Source organism: Mesoplodon densirostris, chromosome 3, assembly GCF_025265405.1.
Source record: "Mesoplodon densirostris isolate mMesDen1 chromosome 3, mMesDen1 primary haplotype, whole genome shotgun sequence".
NCBI lineage: Eukaryota > Metazoa > Chordata > Mammalia > Artiodactyla > Ziphiidae > Mesoplodon > Mesoplodon densirostris.
The window spans coordinates 94,518,466-94,544,089 of NC_082663.1; the positions used below are offsets into that span (position 1 = coordinate 94,518,466).

General features: G+C 39.4%; 1 long non-coding RNA gene across 1 annotated transcript in view; it reads left to right on the forward strand.

The window, feature by feature from the left end:
* LOC132485340 (uncharacterized) overlaps positions 1–25,392 on the forward strand; it is a 255,141-nt gene extending 229,749 nt beyond the window's left edge. Inside the window, exon 4 of the long non-coding RNA XR_009531403.1 lies at positions 25,330–25,392. This is a non-coding gene — a long non-coding RNA (uncharacterized LOC132485340). The remainder of the gene's footprint in view (positions 1–25,329) is intronic.
* Positions 25,393–25,624: the final 232 nt, after the last annotated feature.

Sequence of the window (25,624 nt, forward strand, 5' to 3'; positions counted from 1 at the left end):
TTGACTGTTGACAGCCCATCCCCGAAGGTGATCTAGAACTGCCTCCCGACTGAAGCTCTTTATGAGATTACCTGGCATCTCCATAGAAGTGACCCTTAGGAAATGATTCATGTTGTGCAGGACATTAAGTCTTTATTGTGAATATTCAGTGTGGGAAGGAAGGCTAAAAAGATGGTTCCAATCTCCAATGATATTTATGTAAGCATCTGAAGATGGCTTGTTGTATTACCCATTAGTATGGCTGTAACTTTTGTTTACCTTGATTTAAACTTTTCCTAAACCAGAGCTGAAGTAATCAAAGAGGCTTCCTTATTAAGTGATAAATATTGGAGTTGAAGTTATTTTTTTTAAAACAGCAAAGCTGACTTTTTTCTTTTGCTTTAATTAATTTGTTATTTTTTTATTTTTAATTTATTTTATTTTTGGCTGCATTGGGTCTTTGTTGCTGCGTGGGCTTTTCTCTAATTGCGGCGAGCGGGGGCTACTCTTCCTTGTGGTGTGCGGGCTTCTCACTGCAGTGGCTTCTCTTGTTGCAGAGCATGGGCTCTAGGCACACGGGCTTCAGTAGTTGTGGCACACAGGCTCAGTGGTTGTGGCCCATGGGCTTAGTTGCTCCGTGGCATGTGGGATCTTCCTGGACCAGGGCTCGAACCCATGTCCCCTGAATTGGTAGGTGGATTCTTAACCACTGTGCTTCCAAGGAAGCCCCTGAAGTTATTTTTTAAGCAACAGTATTTGTCAGTCGGCTACTAATAGGGAGGGTATATCAAACTGGAAATGGGAAGGAGTGTAATTAACAAATTCTCCTGCTCTCAAGTAGCTTATAACTATGGGAGAAAATGGCCAGCAAACAACTAGGCAGCAACCAGGTTCTCAGTGTTAGGACAATAGCTGTTTAGAGAAGAACATTCTGTTGACACTAGAGTATCTACAGAGGCTTCATGGAGCTTGACACATCATAAGGGATGAACAGGATTTAAGTAAGTGGCTGAAACAGTGCCTGGTACCTAGAATGCTCTCAATAAATATTTGTTCAATAAAAAAAAGAAGGAAAATACATATCTTACGTGTGGAACAGTATGGGCAGAGGCACAGAGATGGAACTGAGTGCAGTCATCCTGACGAGGGCAGAAAAAAGTGGAACTGAAATGGGCTGGGTAGAGTAGCACTAGACTGTAGTTGCCCAGCAGGGAGATGGCATTTACTGACACCTTCTCTGCACTTCAAACTACAGTAAGGATGACTTATCCCACTTGAATCTCCAGATATGAATTCTTACTATCTTTATTCATACATGTAACTATTTAAGCTTTGAGCAGTAAAGGAATTTGCTCAAGGTCACACACCCGGTGATCAACAGGTTAGTAATTCATACCCTGTTCTGTCAAACTCTAAAGTCCTGGTTCTTCCCACTGTGCCACACTCTTTCTTAGGAGATGTGTTTGGAAGTAATGTGATAAAGCCTTATCACTTCTATTCTTAGTTCTTAAGGAGGGAAAAGGAAAGGTAGTGATTTAGAAAATTGTTCACTGGGTCCATACTCAAGACAGAGTATTAAAGAATGAGAAAGGACATTGGGGGCCCAGCCAAAAAGGCTGAGCTGAATAGTGGCAGCAGTGATGGGAAGGACAAATATTAAAGTTATCTGAGACAAACCAAAGTAACCAAGCTTAGCGACAGGTTAGACATAAGGGATGAAGGATGAGGGGAGCAGTTCAAGTTAATCATAAGATTTGGGAGCTGACAGAGTAGAAGAAAATGATACTGGCTTGGAACAAAAAGACAGTTCTGGAAAATAGAATCTTGTGGGTGAGGGGAAGAAGATGACCAGTTCAATTTGGGACATGTTGATTTGGGAATGATAGCTGGAGACATAAATGGAAATATGCTACGGGCATCTAAAAATATGAGTCTAGACAAAGATCAGGCTTAAATATAAAATTGGAAGCCTTCTTCCTTGAATAAAAACTCTGTCAACAGAGGAGTGTAGAACAGAGCCTTGAATCATACCCACAATGAGACAAAGACAAAGAGAATCCAGGAAAGCTACTACACAGGGAGTAGTTGGAGAAGTGGAAGGAGAACAGAGTTGATAGCTAGCTAGACAGATAGACAGGTAGAGAATTTGTCATAAAGAAGAGACAATAGTGTATGGGGAAAATGACTAGCTCCCAACACTGTCAAATGACATAAAGACTGTGTTAGAGTATTGGCTGAGATTCTGTAACTGAAAACTCAAACTGGCGGCGTTAAGTGCTGGCAGGGCTGGTGTGTTGATTCCGCAGTCATCAGAGTCCAGGGATCCTTGTGCTGTGTTGCTCTGCCTCCTTTAACACTGGATGCAGTGGATTGAATGTTTGTATCCCTCAAATTCGTATGTTGAAATCCCAGCCCCCAATATGATGGTATTATGGGGTGGGGACTTTGGAAGGTGAACTAGGAAGTTATAGGTTAATGCTCTTATAAAAGAGACCCCAGATAGCTCTCGTCCTTCTCCCACCATGTGAGGATAGCACAAGAAGGTGGCAGTCTGCAACCTGGAACAGGGCGCTTACCAGAACCCGACCATTATGGCATCCTTATTCCAGCCGCCAGAACTGTGAGAAATAAATTTCTGTTGTTTGTAAGCTACCTACTCTATGGTACTTTGTTATAGCAGCCAGAACTGACGAAGACACTGGGCTTTCTTCTCATGGTTTAAGTTAGTTCCTCCAGTTCTTGCCATCACGTTTGTATTCAAGCCTGCAGAAAGGAGGAAAAGAGGAATGGGAAAGGCCTACCTTGGTAGTTGCATGCCTCAATGTAGATTCCATTGCTGTACTTGGTTACAAGGGAACCTGGGAAATGTAAATCTTTGGGCAGCCACATGCCCAACTGAATTTCAACTTCTTACTGTGTAATAAGGGAAGCATGGGTATTGGGGGCCCACTAGCCCTCGCCATCATGAATAGAAAGGATAATAGTAATTCAGAAAAGACCCTTGAATTTGACAAGCGGTTGGCTACTGCCAAAGCCTGTTTAACTTTTCTTCCTGCCTCCAGTCTTGCTGTCTTCCAAACCATCGTCCATGCGACAATTAGAAGTAATTTTTCCAAAGTGTCACTCCTCTGCTTGAACACTTCATTGACTCCTCAGCACTTTTAGGATAAAGTCTAAAACCATAAGTATAGCTAGGCTCTTGTGATTAGAACCGTACCCACCTTTGAAGACTCACCTTTCTCTACTCCCTTCCCTCACACAGCCCATTAAACCCTACATTCCTCCCTCACTCAGTTTCTCACATTGACTGGAATGCAGGGTTAATTTCCTCTCCCTCCCATGTGTTGAATCTCCTCTTCCCCCTTCTTAGTATACTTTCCCCCACTTTGCTTGGATTCTTCCTGTCTTCTTTTAGCTTAGATACTACGCCCACTGGGACACTTTCATAGGCCTTCCAGGATAGAGTTCTGTGCCATATCTACGTGTTCCGGAAGTACCCGGAGTGTCACGTGGACCACTTATCCAACTCTGCCTTGTAATGCTTGGCTTCTCCGTGTCACCCACTAAACTCAGCTCCTTGAAGAAAAAGGAAGCCCATTATGCAAATCTGTGTGCCCGGAGGTTAGCACAGGGCCTGTTACAGAGTAGGAGACCCAAAAGTATTGGTTTCATGAAAGAAAGGCATAACTCTAATGAGAGAAAAACTTAAAAGCTATTATTTATCGAAGCAGGTAAACACACTTTGGATTTCCTGCCCATTTACTGTTGTTTCTTAGGCTCAGGCCCCTCTGCTATATAATGAGGAACTTCTTAATATGCTGACAAATGGCAAAGAAAATGAATTACCTTGACAAGAAACATTAGAGTGTGGCATTTATCTTACAACCTGAAACATTGTTGGATGTCATGATTCCATGTCTTAGAGCTAGTCAGATTGTTTTTGGCAATCCCCATTTCAAGGGAGGGAAAATTGTCTATTGTAAATGAAGCATCCACAACCCACTCTTTAGCAGAGCTGTAAGAGCTTTTTTGCTTATTACCATGGCAACCACCAGCCCAACACTGCACATTAGTGTACTTGTCTAGACAGTACCAAATTCATCAGCACTTCCTCTTTTGTATGCTTGATTTTAAATAGGCAGGTATAGATCCAAGGTGCTACGGGGAAAGAAAAAGTTTTTCTTTCCATGTGGGCAAATGAGAGTGTTGAAAGCTTCCTGTGAGCATCTAAATGACTAGCATTGAAATCTGCACTAATTTGAAAGCTCTAGTTAGTCTGTGTTTTTCTTTTCTAATAAAACCTTACTAGAAATAAAGAACTAGAAATACACCCATATGGTCTGCCAACTGTGTCTAAAAATAATTTATGTGAAAGAAAGCGTACTAACTTTTAAATTTATAACAAACCAAGCATCAAAAATGTCTTTTAATTACTCTTTTCTTCTTGTCATCAGTATTTGGACACAAAGACATCCAAAGCCATAAACCAGACATCTATTGACTTAGAGTATTTGTGGTGTTCCCTTCAAGAGAGGAATCTGAGCAGGACCCAACCCTGCAGACCCAGTCTCTTGAGCCGTGCTCAGTCTCAGGGTCAGGCATTCCTCAGACAGAGCCCTCCCTAAGACTTGCTTGGTCTTAAATCTCTGGCAATGCTGAAAAATCCACCAGCAAGTGTCCTCTGGGAATATTTTGGAATGGAGGACCTAGAAAGAACACATGTATATTTACCCTCAGAGTTGATGCAACCAGTGGTTTTGACTAGTCTATGGGTATGAATAGAAACTTTGAATTCTATTTGTATATAGTTAACTATGTGACTGGTAACTCTGTATGCAATTTATTCTAATCTGATAGGAAATAACTGGGGGTAGGCAGGGACATTTGGCCCAGGCCTCACATTCACAAAGGGCAGCAAATTTAGAAGTCTGACCTTGTCTCCAAACAAGCATATACAAAGAGTCAGAGATGTGCTTACAGAATTGGAACCAGACAGCATTCATCATATATCTAAACTTGGGTCCCTTGCTGGATCATACTGCTTTGCAGAACACTATGAGATAGTACAGTTTATAAGATTCATCATTATTGCATGGAGAGAATAATTATATCACATTAATTTGCATGTGTCCAAAGCATTGGTTTGCTAAACGTAAATATTTGACATGGAAAACAAAACACGTTTCTCATGTCTTCCTTTTTGAAAATATATCCATAGCCTCATGAAACTGAAGAGGCCACAGCTCTCTCACGGCTGAGAAGCCTCTGAGATCAGGAATCACCTTGATTAGTGTTTGGTCCCCTAAGTCTTTGTGCTTGACTTTATGACATTTGTTGGATGCTTAATAAAACATTAGTTTAATTCATGTATGAATGAATGAACCATGAATATGAATAAACACATTTTGGTTTCTAATCAAGGTTTCTTAAATTATATACAAATAGCATTAGATATGCCTTAGGCAACGTTAGCTAATAAAAGAAATGTCATATTAAGAGAAAAAAACCCAGGCGATTTTGGTATCATCTCATTGAACTGTACAGCCAGAAAGTCACAGAGAAGAACACTAAAATATCACTGAGCAAAAAACAGTGGGAAAGGTAAAGTTGAATTAGTGGAAACTGAAGTGCAAAATATTTTATAAAAGAAATAAAGTTTTATTCTTCTCAAGTTAATGTAACTCAGAATAGACTGTGGTCTAACAGAGGTCAAGCTATCTGCTTAACCAAAGCATAATAACAGCAAGAGGCCCTTTGTGCTGTTTCCTGCGGCCGCTGTAACAAATTTCCACAAATTTAGTGGCTTAGAACAACACAGATTTATTCTTTTATAGTTCTGGAGCTCAGAAATCCAAAGTCCATTCCACAGGCTGAAGTCAAGGGCTGGTTTCTTCTGGAGGCTCTAAGGGAGAGTCTGTCTGTCTCCTTGCCTTTTCTAGTTTCTGGAGGCTGCCTGCCTTCCTTGACTCATATCACTCCAATCTCCTGTCTTCATCGTCACATTTCCAGCTCCTTCCCTTCACCTTCTTGCCTCCCTCTTATAAGGATGCTTGTGACTACATTTAAGGCCACATGGATAATCCAGAATAATCTCCCTTTTCCAAGATTCTTAAGTTAATCATATCTGCAAGCCCCTTTTCCCATGTAAAACAACATTAGCAGGGGCCAGGAATTAGGATATCAGTATCTTTGGGGCTATTATGCAACTTACCATACCTTTGTATCCCATGAATGGTTGTATCAGGCACCTTATTTTGTTTGGGTTTGATTTTCCTCATCTGTACAATGAGGAGGTTGTATTAAATTAGCTCCCAACGTTTTCAATATTTTGAAATATTCCCCTTCTCACTGCCCTCCCCCAATACACCGCACCCCAACACACACCCGCACACCCACATACCACACCCCAGAGTCTAGTTAAGAGCACAGGTTCTGTAGCCAGTCTGTCTGGCATAGTACCTGCTCTCCACTTACTAGGTATGTGACCACAGTTACCTTACCTCTGTGCACCTCAGCTTTCCCATCTGTAGAATGAGGATAATAATAGTACCTCCTTCTTAGAGTGGTATGTGGCTTAAATCAGTTAAAACACATAGTTTGGTTTTGTTGTTCAGTAACTGCTGGCTCTTAATATTAATTAATATTCTTAATCCACAGAGTCATTCATAATTGCATTTAACTTATGTAAATTCAAGTAGCTCAGCAAAAAGAGTGGCCACAACATAAATAATGCGAATAATTACTCTTGTTGTTCTACTCAATTCACAAATGCCCGAGAGGGAGGGTGAGAGGGAAGATGTGAGTCACTGCCCATCTCAGCTGCCCCGGTCCTTGTGCTTCCGTAGTGTAAGCATCTTGCAGCCTTCAGAGTGATTCTAGAGTTTTAGCATCTGGTGTTTGAACAACATTTTCCTCCTAATGAAAGCTAATTTGCAGCTCAAGAAGAAATCTCACTCACCCAAGGAAGAGAACGTGGCTCCACCAAGGGTGAAGATGGGGCTGTGCTGTACCACTTGGGAGATACTTAGGCTTCTTCAGCAGAGCTTCTGCCCAAGGGGTTTTCAAGGGTGACTTTGCCTGTACCCAACTGACTCTTAAGCTCATCCCTACGTAACCTCCTCCTGCATAAGATGTGACTCTTTGGTGCATCTACAGGCTCCTGGACTCCTTACAGAAATTCTCAGCTGGGAAAGGCTGTGTTGTCTCCACTAGCCAAACTTCTAGGGCCTCAATTTCAATCATGAATTTGGAGCATGGACATATTTTCCCCTAGAAAAAGGAAAATACAGGCATACCTTGTTTTCTTGTGCTTCACTTTACTGCTTTTCGAAGATACTGCATTTTTTACGAATTGAAAGTTTGTGGCAACCCTGCATCGAGCAAGTCTATCGAAGTCATTTTTCCAACAGCATTTGCTCGCTTCATGTCTCAGTGTCACATCTTGATACTTCTTGCAGTATTTCAAACTTCTTATTAGTATTATATTTGTCATGGTGATCTGTGATCACGGCTCTTTGATGTTACTACTACGTCTCACTGAAGACTCAGATGATGGTTAGCATTTTTAGCAATAAAGTATTTTTCAATTAAGGTCTATACTTTTTTTAGACATAATGCTATTACATACTTAATAAACTACAGTATAGTGTAAACATAATTTTTATATGCACTGGGAAACCCCCCAAATTTGTATGACTCACTTTATTGTGATATTTAGTTTATTGTGGTGGTCTGGAACCTAACTTGCAATATCTCCAAGGTATGCCTGTATTAGACATTTCAGTAACAGAAGAGCATCATAAGTTCAGTTAAGTAGAAATTAGCATTAATTTCATCATTACCTATTACAGGAATCATGTGAAAATGAAATGAGATGATATATAGAAATCAAGAAATGATCAGTGCTCAACAGTGGTGTTTAAGAGCAGCAATATGATCCCACCAGAGTTTTCCATCCAGAGGCCTCTGGGTGTTTCAGGGCTAAAACACAGAGTGCTAACCAGAGAGGCTTGTCACTGAGCACATCTTTGACACTGGCCTTCCAATCAAAAAGCATGAAACATTAGCAATTATAAAAAGTTGAAATGTGAACCCCAACCCAATATTTTCTTGCCCCTACTCTGCTTATTGCCCAGAGCAGGAGTTTCTAACCTATTGGATCACCGAGCACTCTGAAACTCTAAGACCTTCCACTAAGAAAAAACTGCATACCCACACTCACATAAACAAACCTCTACATAAAATTCAGCAGTGTACCCAAAGTAGAGACCACAGGTTTAAGAACCTTCCACCAGAATTCAAGGCCTTTTCTCATCAAGTCCTATCTATCTTTCTAGCCTCATCTCTAGATGTTCTCTCTTCCATCAAAACCATATCACAGTGTGCCAGACCACCCTTTGTGCTTAGCTTCATATCCCACTGGTGTACCTTTTATTCCAGCTATTGCTGCAGAGACCATCTTCCTGCATGTATAACTAAACCTCTTATCTCTTGCTTTCTGTCCTGGGACTTTTCTGGAAGGAAGGCAAGGATGCTGTTGATAACTTTCTTGACATTAGCACGTGTACAAACCTGAAAGTACACAGCAGTTAACAATCCCTGGGGCACCCTTGACTGCTGGAGGACAGGAATCGATTAATTAGCACTCTCATTTTCCAGACCTCAGGTGGACAGTTAGGAGGTGTATTTTACACAGGCCCTTGGAGGGTCCCAGTAAGACTGCACAAAGTAAGGTCCCACGCGATAATGCCCTCATGTGTCAGCTTTCTCCCTGTCCTTGCTTCATCCTTCCCAGACTCTTACACTTACTCCCTGGGATCATGTACCAAAATAAATGACATGCATGTGAGCCCTTGTCTCAGACTCTGCTTTTCAGGAGAAACTCAAACTCAAGCACACAGAAATTACACTAAACAATTTCTGGCTCCACATTTTATTCTGCTATACCTTAAGTCTAAAATACCCTCTCCTTTTCTATTTGGTAAATCTCCTTATCCTCAAACCCTTGCTCAAATATCATCTACATCAGAGGTCATACACTAGATTTGGCCTGGTTTGGTCCACAGTTTTTCCTGTAAACATCTCTTCTATCTATACTTGTTTACATGTTTGAGACTTGGCTTATGTTCTGTGGAACTAAGTAGAAGCATTTTGTCCTGTTCATCATTGTATTTCCATATAGTGGCAGTTTGTAAGCTTTGGATAAAATGTTATTGACCATTGAATGGATGAGGCAGCTTTGCAAAGTGTAAAGAGTAATTGACTTAAATTAGTCTTCTGTATGCCCCTAATAGATTGTGTGATCTTGGGAATGTCATGTAAACATTCAGTCTCAGCCTCAGTTGGGAATGCATTTGGCTATAGGTAACAGAAAACTTACCTGCATTAGTCTCTTTATCAAATAAGGGTTTATAGTCTCACATAATAAAATCCAGAAATAAGCTGGCGAACCAGATTTTTTTTTTTCTTTTCCTTCCTGGTCATATAATGGCTATGGCAGTTCCAGTCCTCACATTCACATACAAAGCAGGAAGGAGAGTAGAGGACAGAGACAGCTGTATTAGGTCCTTTAAGCAAAAACCAACACACATACAACCAAACAAAAATGTTCCAGAAACCCTAGCAGATTTCTCCTTTATGAGTCATGAGCCTGAACTGTAGCACATACCCCTAGCAGCAGGACTGGGAAAAACAAATACCTAGACTGAAGCAAAGCAATTTCTCTCTCAGACACAATCAGGATTTTGTTAGCAATGAAGATGGGATGGTGGGATGAATGGATGTCAGGTAGACACCCAATTGTGTCTGCCACATTCCCAGTCTGCAAAATGAAGTTAATAACACCTAACCTACCAACTCTGCAGAGTCCTATAAAGTTCAAGTAGGATCACATATGTGAAAGAGCTTTGCAGAATGCCATGCAAGCTATTAAGTAGTTTATTGTACACACAAATAGGAAAATATTATTCTATCCCACACTGAACTAAGTACATAATAGTTACACAGTATTTAAATTTTATGTTGAAAAATACATTTACCTTCTACTTCTGACAGAGGACCTTTATAAAATAATGTTATACACTGGGCTGGTGTGGTTTTTCTTCTTTTGGAATGTATAGGCTATCACCATAGCAATAATGGTAACCATAACAACAGGACCATTAGCACTTCATTACAATTTAATGGCAGGCAGGAAGGAAAAATATCTTGTCATTTTAGTTGTATGGGAGAATTTTGGTAAGAACATACTGTAACTTGGCCAGGACATCTGTACTCTTAAGAAAACAACATGGAGAGCCAAAATATTGGTTTTGTAGCTGATTTGAAAAAGTCATTATTCTGAGGCATAGTGTCCTTGGGTGTCATATGGAGACATGGGCCAAGTGGGGAAAAACTCACATTTTGAATCATCTACATCACTTCCTATGATTCGTCATTGCCCTTCATGCTGTGGAAGTAGAATGCCTTCTGGTCTCTCAGCTAGTGAGAGCTAACTGCATCACAGCCTTAGATTCCCTCTCATTTAATTTTTTAAGACCAATTTATCATGCAGTAAAGCTCCGTTAAATATTAGGCTAAAACTTTGTTAACTATTATTTGTTATGCTAGAGATAACATGGTTTATGTCCATGGGGATGAAGGCTGGATTTATTACCTTCATTTCACTAAAGGTTATGACTTCATGTAGATTTAGTCAATAGAGTATAATCCATCATCATCATGATATTGCATCCCTTAATACTTCAAATGGCATCTCTAAAAAATATTGATGTTTTCCTCCACTGACAAATTTACATTTTCCCACCTATCAAAACTGACAGTAGCTCCTTAATTATTCAAGAAGTCCATGTTCAAAAATTTCTAATTGTCTCTAACATATCCTTTAGAGCTCATTTATAATATATAGATATAAACATAGATTATGTACAGATATCATATATATGTGTGTGTATATGTGTGTATATATATGTGAAAACCATACATACATATATGAAACATACATGTATGTATATGAAAACCAAGGGACTGGTTTATGGGATTGTGGGAGCTGGCAAGTCTGAAATGTGAAAGGCAGGCTGGCAGGCTAGACGCTCTAGTCAGGAGCTTCTCCCTCAAGGAAACCTCAGTTTTGCTTTTATGGCCTTTCTGCTGACTTTCTGTGAGGCCCACCCACATTACCCCAAGGATAATCTCTTTTCCTTAAAGTGATGTGATAGATATTAACCACATCTATAAAATACATCCACAACAACACCTAGATTAGTGTTTGGTTGAAAACTAGGTACTGTAGCCTAGCCAAGTTGGCACATAGAACTAAATGTCACAGTGTTGTTTAGCTTATTCTTCCAGCCCTGTGGTGTCGTGTATGGCAGCCACCAGTTTCTGAGTACTTGAAATGTTGTTAGTTTGAACTGAGGTGTTCTGTAGTGTACAATCCACACCAAATTTAGAAGACATAATACAAATTAAAAGAATATAAATGATCTCATTAATAATTTTTTATTATTGAGGATTATCATTAATTATTTTTATTATTGTTTATATGAAATGATAGTATTTTAGGTATGCTGGGTTAAAAAATATATTAACTACTACAATTAATTTTATCATTTCATTTTACTTTTCAAAGTGGGTTACTAGAAAATTTTAAATTATATATATGGCAGCATTTTATTTTTGTGGGGTAGTGCCACTTTAGCCTCCTATATTTTTGGTAACCTAGAAATTAGACTCTAAAGATTTGATTAGATTAAATTTAAACTTTCCCAGTAAGATTACATTGTCTTGGTACTTCATATAGGAGTAGAAAGTATTATCTTGTATACTATTAGTGATTTAGAGTTTGGCCACAGGATTAAGGGGATGACCCCTTGAATCTCCCATGGTAAAATTATGGTTTTCTCCTTGTCACCAGAAAGTAATCCTCATGGTGTTAGTTTGCTGCCATAAAAGAACATTCCGTTTCTAATCACCAATTCACCAATGATTTCAATAGCCTTTGATAATTCTTGCTTAAGTCAATAATTTTATCAGAGATTTCAAAATAGCTAATGTCCAATTTTGTCACTCCTTACACATAATTAGTTATCATTAATCTGTAAAGTAGTGGTTTCCTGTTTAACTGAGACCATTTGGTTGCTATGAATACTTATTGGAAAGATGGGATAAATTCTTATCTCTTACCTTTAATTGCCAGTTTTCAAAGTAAGGAATTGATTTAATGGATGCCATAAATGATGATAAATTATCTTGGTTTCTCTTTTTTGAATATTATAAACTTGTAGATTTTCTTCATATACAGAATATCTTTCAATCAACTTCAATCATTATTTTCTTTGATGCCTGAATCTTTACACTTAAACTATGGGAGGGCCTTCAGGATGGTTCCAGTGCCCTTTGACGCAACCTCTTCAATCCTGGAAGGCTTTCTTGCTTTCTGGGAAAGCAATATTATATCCCAGACTCACTTTGTGCCTTCCTGCTCAGATCTTGAATCAGTCATTTCTATGAAAAGCCTTGTCTTAGAAAGTGTGTTTACAAACTGCGATCTTGTGCTTAGAGTCATAAATTTTCTTTATTTACTTGTAATAATATCTGAATTTTACAGTCATAAACTTAAGGGTAAAAAGAGTGGGATTTTATTTCCCTATAAACAAACTCAATTTCCACTGATGTCAGTAAACTAAATCTTTCCAGTCCAAATAAATTTAGTCCCTTCTGGATTTTTCCTAGGCTTAGTTGGATTAAAATTCAATCAAATTTAGATCTCTCTCCTTCTTCGCAATCCTTCCATTTTCCCCAAAGTTGGTATAGACTTGGGGTCTAGGAGCATAAGAGTGTTTTATGTTGTCCTAGCACCTAAAAGGAGGTGTCTTATTCATGTGTAGGATGCCAGATTGTGCAAATAAAAACACAGGATGCCCTTTTTCATCAGTATCCACAACTAAAATGTACATGCTCTCTCTGCTCCTTGGTCACCAGGTCTTTGCAGACCACTCTCTGTGTTCCTTGTCCCAGCTGCTAGGAATTTCTAGGTCTAGTCATCCATTCACAACCACTGCCACCTGCATCTGGGATGGAAGAAAATTTAGGATGCTCTCTTTCCCTCCTCTGGGGCTCTGAAAGGTTCAAGGGACTGTCTTTCTATTCCTCACCACCTATTTCTACTTTAATGCTGGCTTCTCTTGAACTGTTTTGTGTCCTACCCAAGGCAATAAATATCACTAATTTTTGTGTAGGGGGCCAAAAGAAAGACTAGTGTTATTGTTTCCAATTTTATTTTGCTGCACATCACTTAGGCGAGATTTGCTATTCCCTGCTTTAGCGCCTACCATTTTTCACCTCCAGAATTTTGCTCACGTGTTCTTTTTGCATAGATTGACCTTTCCCACCCCCTTCCAGTCTCTGTATATTCAGATCCACCCATTCTTCAGGGCCCACACAAACCTAAAAAATAGTCCTTTCTCCTTCTATTCTAATTATACTTCATTTCTGCCTTTCTTGTCGGACTTATTATTTTATTCATTATTCATTCTATAAACATATACTAAGAAGTTTCTTCCTGCTAAGGTTTGTGCTTTTTAAATCTGAACTAGATTGTAGATTCTTTGGAAGGAGAATCAGTGTCTAGTACACCATTGTATTTCTGTACTCAGCAAATATTTCTGAAGGAAGGCAGGAATGGCTGAATGAATAAGCATGTGAATTGCTGACCACCCGGACTGCAGGAACCTTATCTTTTCTCTAGCTCCTAGGACCAAGATGCCTAAATTCTTAGCTTTCCACGCTTCTCTTTCAAACTTAGTTTTGTCTGCATCTATTTTCTCTTTGTCTTTTTAAGAGGAAGAAGAGATCCATTTTCAGTCTCACGCTAGCCTTTCTGCTCATTGCCTGTCTAGAAACCATCTTCTAATTTCCCTGGGATCTCGATTCAGCGGTGATCTCCCTTTCTCTATCTTTACCTCCTTCTAGTCAGCGTATAAACAGCCTCAAGTGTTTCAAATCTTTTAAAACCCTCTTTCTCTCTTGCCCCCAAATGTTCTTGCCTGCCTCTCTATCTTCGTCTCCTGTTACTTGCAGCCCTAAAGCTATGTTCCAGCCATACTGAAATATCTGACCCTCTATCTTCGTTCACTTGTCTTTTTTGCTTTTCACATGCTCTTTTGCTTGAATATCCTCTCATTCTTTGCCTCCAAGTCTCACTCAAGCATTCTCTCCTCTGAGGAGTCCTCTACAACTCTCAGAGAAGAGCTGGTCATTGCTCCCTTCCATAATTTCACCAATTTCATATGTGTTATAATTATCTGTTGATTGATCTGCCTCCCCAAAGTGATTGTGGGATCCTTGTGGGCAGTTACACGGTCTTATTAATAACATGTGTATTCCCAGTGGCTGGCTGTAGTAGGTCCTAAAGGCTATAATTGATATACCAACTAATGAATAAACCAGTGAGACTGACCATCTCATTGCCTATAGCTGCTGCACTGTGCTCAGGAAAAATCCCATGATAGTTTAAGCCAATGTGTGTTCCTCCTGTACCAGCTCTGGCAAGGGCACCCTGACCTTGGCAAGGTTGTGTCATGTATTGAATAGGAAATCAACTAAATTTCTTGTTTGTGTAATATGCTGGCCAAAGGAAAGATGGTTGTGTGGGGTGAGGGCAGCAAATGAAAAGACCTTCTGTGCAAGGAACGTTCCTCTCCTACATTACATTTCACAGGAGGTGCCTCCTTGAAATGTAAACCCTAATTCAAGGAGGGTTACAACAAATCTTGCTCACAAGGGCTAGGACAAGTAGTTGGTTGTAGAAATCTTTATTCCAGTGTCTGAACTTTCCACTAAAGCAAATAGGAAAAAGAAAAAAAAATAACCTCATAATTACCCATCTTGGCTAAAAGTTCTTTTCTACCATTCATTGCAAATAAGAACTAGAAAAAAAAAAAACACTTAAAAATCATCTAACAAAACCCATTCATTTTGCTTACCCTAATTCACATTTTAAAGATGAATAGTCTAAGGTCCAGAGTAGTGGGAGGAGACCTGTCTAGGGTCTCACAGCCAGTAATTGGCAAAACTGGTATTTGATCTCAGGTTTCCTGATATTCCACCCAACACTTTTTCAACTTCATTATGCTAATTAAGTGCATAAATAGACAAAGTACATGAAGAGAAAAAGGGATGACCAAACAGCTGGAATGTATTATGGTACAATAACATAGTTTAACAACTTACATATGATTCCAAACACTATTGCATTTGTCATTTCCTTACATTGATCTATGACCTGGTGTTGATTTTTCCTGATACTTAAAATATTTTAGTTTGAAAATAACTGTTTCACATTTTGATTCTTCAACTACAAAATGCATGGTTCTACTTTTGGAAAGATCATGAAATCAATGACAGGATTAATAGGAGCCACAGTATTTGATAATGAAACTGCCAAATTGCCATTGGATAGCTGTTAAGAACTTGGAAGGGTCTGAAGTTTTACCATACTTGTACTCTTTCAAGTCAGCTTCGTGGATGCTGATAGAAGACACAGATCTCCTGGGTTAGAATCAAAGGACTTTATCACTCCTGGCAATAGCAGTAGCCAGAGTATCAGCATTTGCCCTGGTTTCCTAAACCCCAATTCCCACAGGACAACACAAAGAAGGCTGGGTGACATTGGCACTCACAGTGGTTGGTGTGATAGGAGAAGAACCTGGAGGCTAGGGAATTTGAATCTTCTGTAATAGGCAGTAAGGCTGACTGCCTTTTACTTTAGAGGGAGACACCATCTCTATCTCCCAAGGCTGTACAAACAGAAAAATATCCTTGAAAAGATAATCTGAAAGAGAGATTTGTCAGTTCCTCTGCTCACAAAACATGTGAAAACAAAGTGGACCCACAGAATATTGTCTCCCACTAATATCTACCTACTCATTTCTATACTGCCTTGGCTTCTGGTGAATTTTCCCATGAGTATGCCACTCCATCAGCCACTCTGCTTAATCTGACTGAGAGAGGCTGGCACTGAATCTGTGAAGTAGTTTTACACAGCATTTAATTAAGGATACTCTTATCAAAACTTCAAGCAATAGGATGAGGCCATCTGCAGTGCTTACTTTAATTGTGCACCCAGGGTCCCACCTAGCTAAACAAATCCCATAAGCGATCAGTGTCTACTATAGAAAGTCAGGTGGTTTCTCCTTAAATTGTTTGGCCTGAGACATTGATCCAGGTACAGCAAGATGTATTAGTGACTGGACAGATTCCTTCTTGGCCTGCAAGGAGGAAGGAAGTCGAGGATGATTCTGTCATCCAGACTAACTCTGGCCTGTGGACTGAGACTGACATAAATGCCTTCCAGTGTCAAAGTGAGTCATCAGTCAGTTCAACTAAAGTCAGGGGGAAAATGTGTATTGTCTTTTGTAATTGAAGGATTCCTATTGTAGGGAAAACTTTCTTGAGGGTGCCCATAAATAACAAGTCAGTTCTCCCTCTGAGAATTTTCCCTGAGGAACTAAAAGTAGCCTTATTTTGGAGAGATCATTGCAATTGTCTGAGGGCTACATGATCTAGAGGTGTTTCTTTAAACACTTTCAGGTCTTCTATGACCATCTCTAAGGTGCAAAGCACTGTGTTTTAAGGAGGGAGGCAAGTTAGTTCCTGGCTTCCACAAAGAAATACAGTCCTGGGGAGGTAGCTGTTGTTTAAAGTCCTTGGGGCCCACCAAGTTTGGCCAACTTCAGTCAGGGGCACAAGCTGACAGTTCTTCATAACCAGTGTGTCCTCAGGGCCAGCCCAGGTTCCAAGTTTACTTACAGTAATCTAATCCTTGCTTTTGGAGGAACTGCCTGAGGGCAACTTGACCTATTTGTCCATGGTGCCATCTTGGTGGCATTCATCCAACCCATTGAATGACTGAGTATTAGCTATGGGAATAGGAATAAAGAGATCCAGAGGTGCTGGCAGGTATTTTGCATGGAAGGTGCAGAAGCTGGGGTCTTTTCCCACTATTTCTGAGATTGCTCAGTAAGGTTAAAGGAAATGGTAACTAAATCAAGTCCAGAACCATCTGGTGGGGAATGGCAGAGCCAGCAGTCAGGTAAATTTAAAGTGTTTGCAACAATCAGGGAAAACTGCACTAGGGCATTTTCCTTCCTGAGGAAAGCTCCGGGGTGGTTCTGAAAGACAAAGGTAACTATTATCCCTCCTTCTCCTGTACCTATCAAGGTCTAATGTGTTCCTTCTTCTGCGGCCAGAGTTCTACTGCCGTAAAATTGGCAAGTCCCATTCCAGTCCCATCTGTAGCTTTAGCTTGTTTAAAATCATCTCCTCCTTACCCTTAGACCTTTCACCTAGAAGGTTTCAACGCAAGAGGATAAAGAGTTATAAGACTTACAGAGACTGTTTATGTCCACCACTTTGACCTCTATGGGTCACTTGGAAAGCAGTGTACCCAACCAAGTAGCCATTAGCCCTAGGCCATCCTAGGACCATGTCAAACCCACAAGAGAACCAGATGGTAGCACCAGAATTAAGTATGGATTCTCTAGGTTCCTATTAATCTGGCTGCCACCAGGAAGTTGTACCAACCAGGTTGGTCTGAGGTTGCCATTAGGGGAAAGAAAGAAGTATCTTGTCCAGGAAAGGTCAGGATGGAACCTCAAGTTTTCAAAACAGATGTACGTAATTCCTGATTATTACCCAGGAAGTGTCTGAGAGAAGATGATTCCTTTCTGGGAACAGCCACATTTAGTGAACAAACCCCCTTGCTAAAATATTGTAGACCAGGAGGTGAGACAGGTAGAATCAGAAATCTCTGGGGGTTGTTTTTTGAGAAGGTCCATACTCCACAATGCAGAGTGTCTATGGGTGGTAAAGAGAGTGAAAAGTCCACTGAATACCTTGACAACCAGCCCACTATTGAGTGGTTTTTGCAATAAGAGTCACACATTTTCAAACTCTAAAAAACAGAAAACATGACACAAGTTAGTTTCAAGGGTGCAATGGTGTGACCATAGTTGAATGATGGGACTGGAACAATAATACAGGATTCTGTTGAAACTTTCAGTAGAGGAAGGAACCACCAATAGCCCCAAGTAGGAATAAAAAATCCAATTTAGTCAGTCTTACAGGAGCAGACGGAATCCACGTGCATACAATGCGGTCTCCTTCACCTTGAGACAGACAGGTCAGCCTTTGGCAGGAGTCACAAATCTGGCATGCAGCAGTAACCTTGGCATTAGAAAAAGTGTTCTTTGCTTTTTGCCCATTCTATGTTGGTGGATATGTTTCCATATCTGGTAGAACATGGATCTAGACAGGAATAGTAGCAATGTGGGTGGTGCAGGCTCATCAGCAGCTTGATTATAGTTGGTCTCATAGGAGAACAAGCCCTTACTGTGGGTTTCTACAGGAGTGACCCAGATGGTTGAATCAGCAGCTGTAATTTATTTTTACTGCTCATGGCCCCAAAGAGGGGCTGACCAAATTGCTAGGTCGTTGGTAACAACCCGAGTCAACAAAACTGAAACAAGGTTCATCAAAGTGAGTATTGGACAAAGAACAGCCTTGAGTCCTACCCATTGAGAATAGCAACCATCATGTCCACTTTTGGTTCTGTATTGATGGCATTGAGATTGAAGTACCACAGCAGCACTTGGATGCCATTTGGTTTTAGCTGAGCTCAGACATGAACCAGTCATTTAGGGGAACTTCTGTGCGTTGATGATCTCACTGAGCTAGTGGCTTTGCTTTAGGCAGTGCGGTGGGGAATAAAGTTTCCCCCAGGAGGATAGCTGCCATTTCTTCATGTCAAGCCAAGATTCTGCTTGGGCTAGGCTAGCTGTTTTCTTGAACATTCCATTTTCATTTGACAAGTGAGGCTTGATGTACCCTTCACATCTTGTTAGTTGTTGTTGAGTCTGAGTTGATCCACCCCAAAATGGAATTATCAGTCTAAAGAGTTACAAGTTTTTTATGGGTCGGGTGTTCAGTGTCAACAAGAGCCCAGTAACAAACTAATAGATGCTTTTCAAAAGAGATGTACCCAGTAGCCTTGTCAGGGAAGTGATGAGTCCAGAACCATAGGAGTGCCCCTGGTGGAGGCTTCCAGATGAAGGCATCTTTCGCCAGAGGCTTCAATGGGCAAAATCATCAGTCATAGAAACTTGTAGCTCAAAGGGGCCATTAAGGTTGTTGAGCCCTACTTGGGATGGGCTAGAGAGACGGTTGGAAAGCAATTTATATGTTTCACTAACACTTCACTACATGCAGCTTTTCCTAATCAGAATTCCTTCTGGCACTTATGGAACTAGAAAGTACAAGCATATAACATTAGTTCTTTTAATAGTGTCAGTTGTAGAAGCAGCAACAACAGTACATTGATTTTTTTTAACATCTTTATTGGAGTATAATTGCTTTACAATGGCGTGTTAGTTTCTGCTTTATAACAGAGTGAATCAGTTATACATATACATATGTTCCCATATCTCTTCCCTCTTGTGTCTCCCTCCTACCCTCCCTATCCCACCCCCCTAGGTGGTCACAAAGCACCGAGCTGATCTCCCTGTGCTATGCAGCTGCTTTCCACTAGCTATCTACTTTACATTTGTTAGTGTATATATGTCCATGCCACTTTGTCACAGCTTACCCTTCCCCCTCCCCATATCCTCAGGTCCATGCTCTAGTAGGTCTGTGTCTTTATTCCCGTCTTACCCCTAGGTTGTTCATGACCTTTTTTTTTAGATTCCATATATATGTGTTAGCATACAGTATTTGTTTTTCTCTTTCTGACTTACTTCACTCTGTATGACAGACTCTAGGTTCCTCCACCTCACTACAAATAACTCAACAGTACATTGAATTGGCCCAAAGGGCCCCACCCATAAAGTCACATTAGCTTCCCTGTCCCGCTGTAGTCCCTGCCAGTACTTATTAGTAGAATTCTGAGGTCCCCACTCCTCATGGAAATAGTAGGATGGTGAATTGGGCACCTGTATACAACAGTCATAAAAGTTTGAGTCTTTTTTCTCCCTGAAATTCCCCAACCTACTCTTATGGGTGTATCTAACCATTGGAGACCAAAAGACCTTGGCCACACCCCTAATCACACTTTCTCTTAAAGTCATTTAGACTGGAGAGAAGGGAGGCATCAAGGGGCATGGAGGGAGAAAATGGCTCTGTGCCAGTAAACACATCTTTGCATTCACTTTCTGGTTAGAATGTTGTGGTGGTGGATCATGATTCAATCAAATGAACTTCCAATATTTTGGGCTCACCTAATCCTCTATGTCAAAAGATGAGATCCTCATGGCTGATACCACCACTTCAGCAGTGAAACCTTCTGACTCAGCAGTGACAGTCACACTGCTTTCGAGCTTAGGCTGTGAGATTTGCACCCTTTGCCTGATTGGGCTTGATTCTTTGTCACTTTTTTTTTTTTTTTTAAAGGAATCCTCTTTAATCTGGGGCATTTCCTGATCCTTTGTCATAATAACATCTCTTAAATTTTCAGCTGGTTTTAACATGTGATCTAGGGGAATTTTCCAGAGAGGCAGGGCTGATATAAGACTGTAACTAGATTACTTTGGGTAAGTTTCTCATCCTCTAGTGAATCACCTTCATCAGCATTGTAAACCCAATACAGGGCAGTAAGTAGTCATATCGTAGTCAATAACTCATCTATAGTTTCCCCCAGGAGTTTGTCTATGGCATAGTTTGTGGGTGAGGTAGCTGAGTTTAAAGGACCAGGAATGGGTTGGACAAATTCAGTAGCTTCAAAGTCCAGATCCTCTGTCCTCTAACCCAGAGGAATAGCAGGATGAATGGGGTGCTAACCCTCAGCACAGGAGCTGAGTTCAGATAAGGTCTGGACTCACAGGGTCAGATACCAGGTATTTACTAGGTATTTGCTTTCGAGCTCATCCATTGTTGGGTAAGAAATTTAGTGGGGGACTGAGCTTAGAAGAGAAAGTGGATATAAAGGGGCAGAACCTGGAATCAAAGGTTGAAAACCCAATGGGTACATATATATTTGGGTACAGATTGAGAAGAAGCCAGAAGTATCAGCAACATTGTCTTTATGGGCCAGTGGGTGTCAAGCTATCTTGGAGGAACAGGTTCAAGATAATCATCTCTCACTGGTGTTGTGAAATAAAGTCTTAGCTAGTTTTCCTGACTCCAGACTCTTCCCCTGCCAATACCTCTTCCCTGTGGCTGCCAGAGTTCCATTTATGAAGCCCAAATCTTATTATGTTAGTTCACTGCTTGAAAACCCTTCTTTGGGCTCCCACTGCAAAATAATAAAGTCTAAACTCTTTTGTAGGTCATGTATCATCCTACACAAGCTTGACAGTCTACTTTGCAACCTCATCTCTTGAGTCTCCCTAACATGTACCCAATGTTCTAGCCACATAGAATTATATGTTCTCCCCCAAATACACTGTGCTCTTTCATGCCAGTTTGCCTTAATTGTCTTGCCTGGAATGACCTTGCCTTTCTCTGCCTGGAAAACTACTAGATTCAGCTCAGTCTCCCCCTCTAAATGGCAGGCTATGCTCCCATGGTATCATATGTACATCGATTATGATGCCATGTTAGTGCAGTGGTTGTGTCTGTGTTGCCACCAGACTGTGACCTTTTTGAGTGAACCTGTCTTATTGATTATGGTAGCCCCACTACCTACTATAGTCCTTGGCATATAGTAAACATTTATTCAATATTTGTGGAATACATTTATATCTTTATGATGTACCAAGTTATTTCCTTGAAGATTGCTGAAGAAGTGTCTCATTTTATCATGTTAAAAAAACAGATGAGGACCCAAGAGTCTGGATTATTATAAATAATCCATCAAGTATAATATTAATGCCTTTATATTAGATATCCATTTTTCATTTCCAAAGCAATCAGCAGTAACTACTGTAATTAAGCACTCTAATCTTTAAGGTTATTAAGTGTGAAATTAAGCTAAACTCATCCAAGGGACAGCAGGTGAACATTGTTTTAGAGAATGAATGTTTATGTATGGTTTTTTTTTAAAGTGACACAGGTCATACACATACTAAATAGATTTTGTCTGTGATGCTCTTACTTGGTCCCAAAGGCAGTATCTCCGACCCTCCACACAACTTTCTTCTTCATCCCTTGCCTAAAAGACAAATATCCAAAAGAAATAGAGATTTTGTGTCAAATTATCCATAAATACAAAAGATATTTATGGAAGTAGTTATTTGAAAGGTTGTCTGAAGGAACATTTGGAAAACATACTTCTTGTACACTTTGTAGTGTATTGAATCTCCAGAGGATGCACAGCATTTATTCATCCTGAAGAACATTTGACTCAACCATTTTCTGGAAAAGCACAGTAAATGGAAGATCTTGTTACTCTGGAGGAATAACCTAGTTTCTCAGTATCTTAGGCATTAGGTGGCCATTTTGTGAAAAAAGTTTTTTGATTCTGCCAGTGACCCTTGTCTTCATGCTAAATATTGTTGAAGTGAAATTAAGAAAAAGTTCAGCGTCCCTTAACAATCCTTCTGATGTAACACATTGATCTTCAAGGTTCCCTGACACTAAACTACATCTATATATAGCAAGCAAACCAAAAGTGTACATCCCCTACATTGATAAATATTGTGCAATAGTGCCCATTTTTCCACTAGGAAAAAGTTATATATTTAGAGCAATAATGGTCCTTCAGTATGTAAGAAGGACATCACCAATCAATCACAACCTTTTCCCACTGGGCATGGGAAAGCCTGCTACTAATAAGCAATTAGAATTGCCTTTCAAGAAAATATCCATTTTCTACTTTTACTCTGGTCCACAAGAATACATCTTCAAATAAGAAAATAAATCCTAGTTACAAAGAAGGAAATCTAACAGATACTAATCGAGTGTTGTAACAGATTTTGTACATGAAGTCATTCAGTTCCCATTTCAACCTTCTTCCACCTTGTCATCTTCCACTAAAGAGGCTGAAAAGGTAAAAATCATACTTGCATACCCCCTTGCAATTAGACTGCGGACCTGTGACCTAGGTGCCACCAGTCAGATGGCCCTAAAGGAGACTTGAATACTAACATGAGAAACTCAAGGCTGTGGTCTTCGAGAGAGAATAGATCTGACATGCACAGTGGAGCTGGAAGCTGGTTCTTTTGGAACGGCTCTGGTAGAAGCTGTGGTGTTCCTATTTTAACATGCTCAGTGCTGAATTTTGGGCTGCAGCCTCAGTGGTTTATTAGAAGAGTCTATGGTATGAAGTAGACATTTTTCCTGCCTTCATTGTACCTGACTAGGTAGTATCAAAGTCTGGTTCTCTAGACCTCCTGGAGATTTGTAAGCTACCAAAAATCCCTTCTGTTTCAACAAACTGGAGTGTCCTCTGTTGTTTGTAACCAAGAATTCTGCTTGTCTTTGGTGTACTAATCACATATTCCCTGTGCTTTGGTATATTCTAGAAGGGGAGATAGATATTAAACATAAATAGAGTGAAAAACATGTAACTGCAATTGAGGAGTTAAAACTGGTGAGGATATAATCCTGTTAGGATTTTCCCGTTATGGAAAAAGCATAGGGAGATATGGAAAATAATGGGGTTGAAGTTTGCAGCTGTAGCCCTGCTCTAATCTCCCAACCCAAATACCCATCAATCCACTTGCAACTAAGGACTAGAGGAAGAAACAAACGAGCATCTTGCTTCAGTATGAGCATTGCTAGCTGGGTCTCTTCTGAAAATATAGAGAACCTCTGGGCTTTTTTTTTTTTTTCCATTAAATGTCAAATGATCTAACATTGCTATTCATAAGTATGTATCATAACAGAATATTAAAGCAGTTTAATGTGAAGGGAAATTAGAGTCTGCATGGTAACTATGTAATATACATATCTCTTAACTCTGATACAACGTCATTGTCCTCAACTCTGACTAGATAGGAAACAGTTAATGAGGAAACTTATATTTCTTCTCTGGTTATGAATTAGCTCAAGTACAACATAGATGTAAAAATAAATAAATGTAATGCATTTATTGAACTGTTCATAGTGCTTTATATAGAGATGTATATCTTAATCCCTTTCTACTTCATGGAATTAATTTATTTTAACTAATGTATACCTTATGCACCTACACACTCAAGGCTATATAACTGAACATTGTGTGCTAAAACTTACCTGGAGATGATTATCAATAGTAGATACAAAAATTTTATATGGAATTCTGTACACTTTTGAAATATGAGATCCAACTTTGATGAACTTCCTGGCCACACTCAAATTTGGAATACAATAGACTTCACATAAAAATCCTGTTAAACTCCTAACCCGATTATATCCTCACCAGTTTTAACATAAATCTGCCCACTCATCTGTCTATTTCTAAAGATAGAAAGCACAGTGTACTTGAAAGAATATAGGCTTAAAAATTAAATAGAACTGTGTTTGCATTACAGTGCTGCCATTTACTAGGTCTGTGGCCATGATCATATTACTTAATTTCTCTGAACATCATTGTATAATGGAAGGAGTAATACCTACTTTACAAGGCTTAGATCTTAATAAATATTATTTCCTTTCCCTTTTTTCCTAATTGCCACTCCCACCTCTGGCTCCTCAGAATTTCGGGAAAATTAGTGTTCATTTCATTAATCTGTTAACTAATTTTAAAGGCAATTGTTTATCTATATGCATGTGTTTATTTATATTTATAGATATATGCCACCCTAAAAATAAACTCATAAAATACTTTAAAATGCATTTGTAACTAGGAAACATCTATTAAAAAACTAATTGATTAGGCTCTCATTTGTCATCTGACTTCATAAAATAATGATTTTATTAGATTAAGTAAGAACCTGAGATTTTTTTACTCAGAGAACGTATTGAATTACTCCAGACTCCTCCTAGGAAATGTAAAATGATAAGAATTAAGTGATTTTTTGAAACCTGAAAACTTTATCTGTGAGTGACAGGTTAGACTATAATCTTATAAAGAAAGCTCAGATCAAATAAATATATATTTTTCATTAATAATGGAATTATAAACAGTCCTAGTTAATGAATAACTCTGTATCTGATTATGAATCAAATAATGTAACACATTTGGAAGTATATGGTATATGTAATGCTTTTACTGAACTATTTGTAGCATTCTGTTTTAGCAATTAGACATTCTCTTTCCTTAAGGAAAAAAGTATATTAAAGAAAAACAAAAGATAAATATATATGAGGGTTTTAATTGAAGTCAGAATTTAGGTTAATTACAATGATCAAGGAACAGAGCTGGACTGGGTAGTAGGCAGAAAGACAGATGTATATGGTTTTCAGTTTTATAATTTTTACTTCATTATTTTTTTGCAGATTCCAGTGCTCTGTTGATGTTCTTCATCTTGTCATCTATGTTTTGTGCACACTAATGGCAAGTATCTTAAAATCCTCATAACTACAATATGTGTTTTTTTTCTGTTGATTTTGACTATTTGATCTTGTTGTCTGGTATGCTTGGCATTTTTTTAAATTATCATTATTATTTCATGGTGGACAGTGTTTATGTAGAGTAAATTTCAGGCTGTGAATGATTTTATGTTCCCACCAACAGTATTTATATTTTGACAGGCAGGCAGAGTACAGGCAGGTCACCTTCATCCAGTCTGAT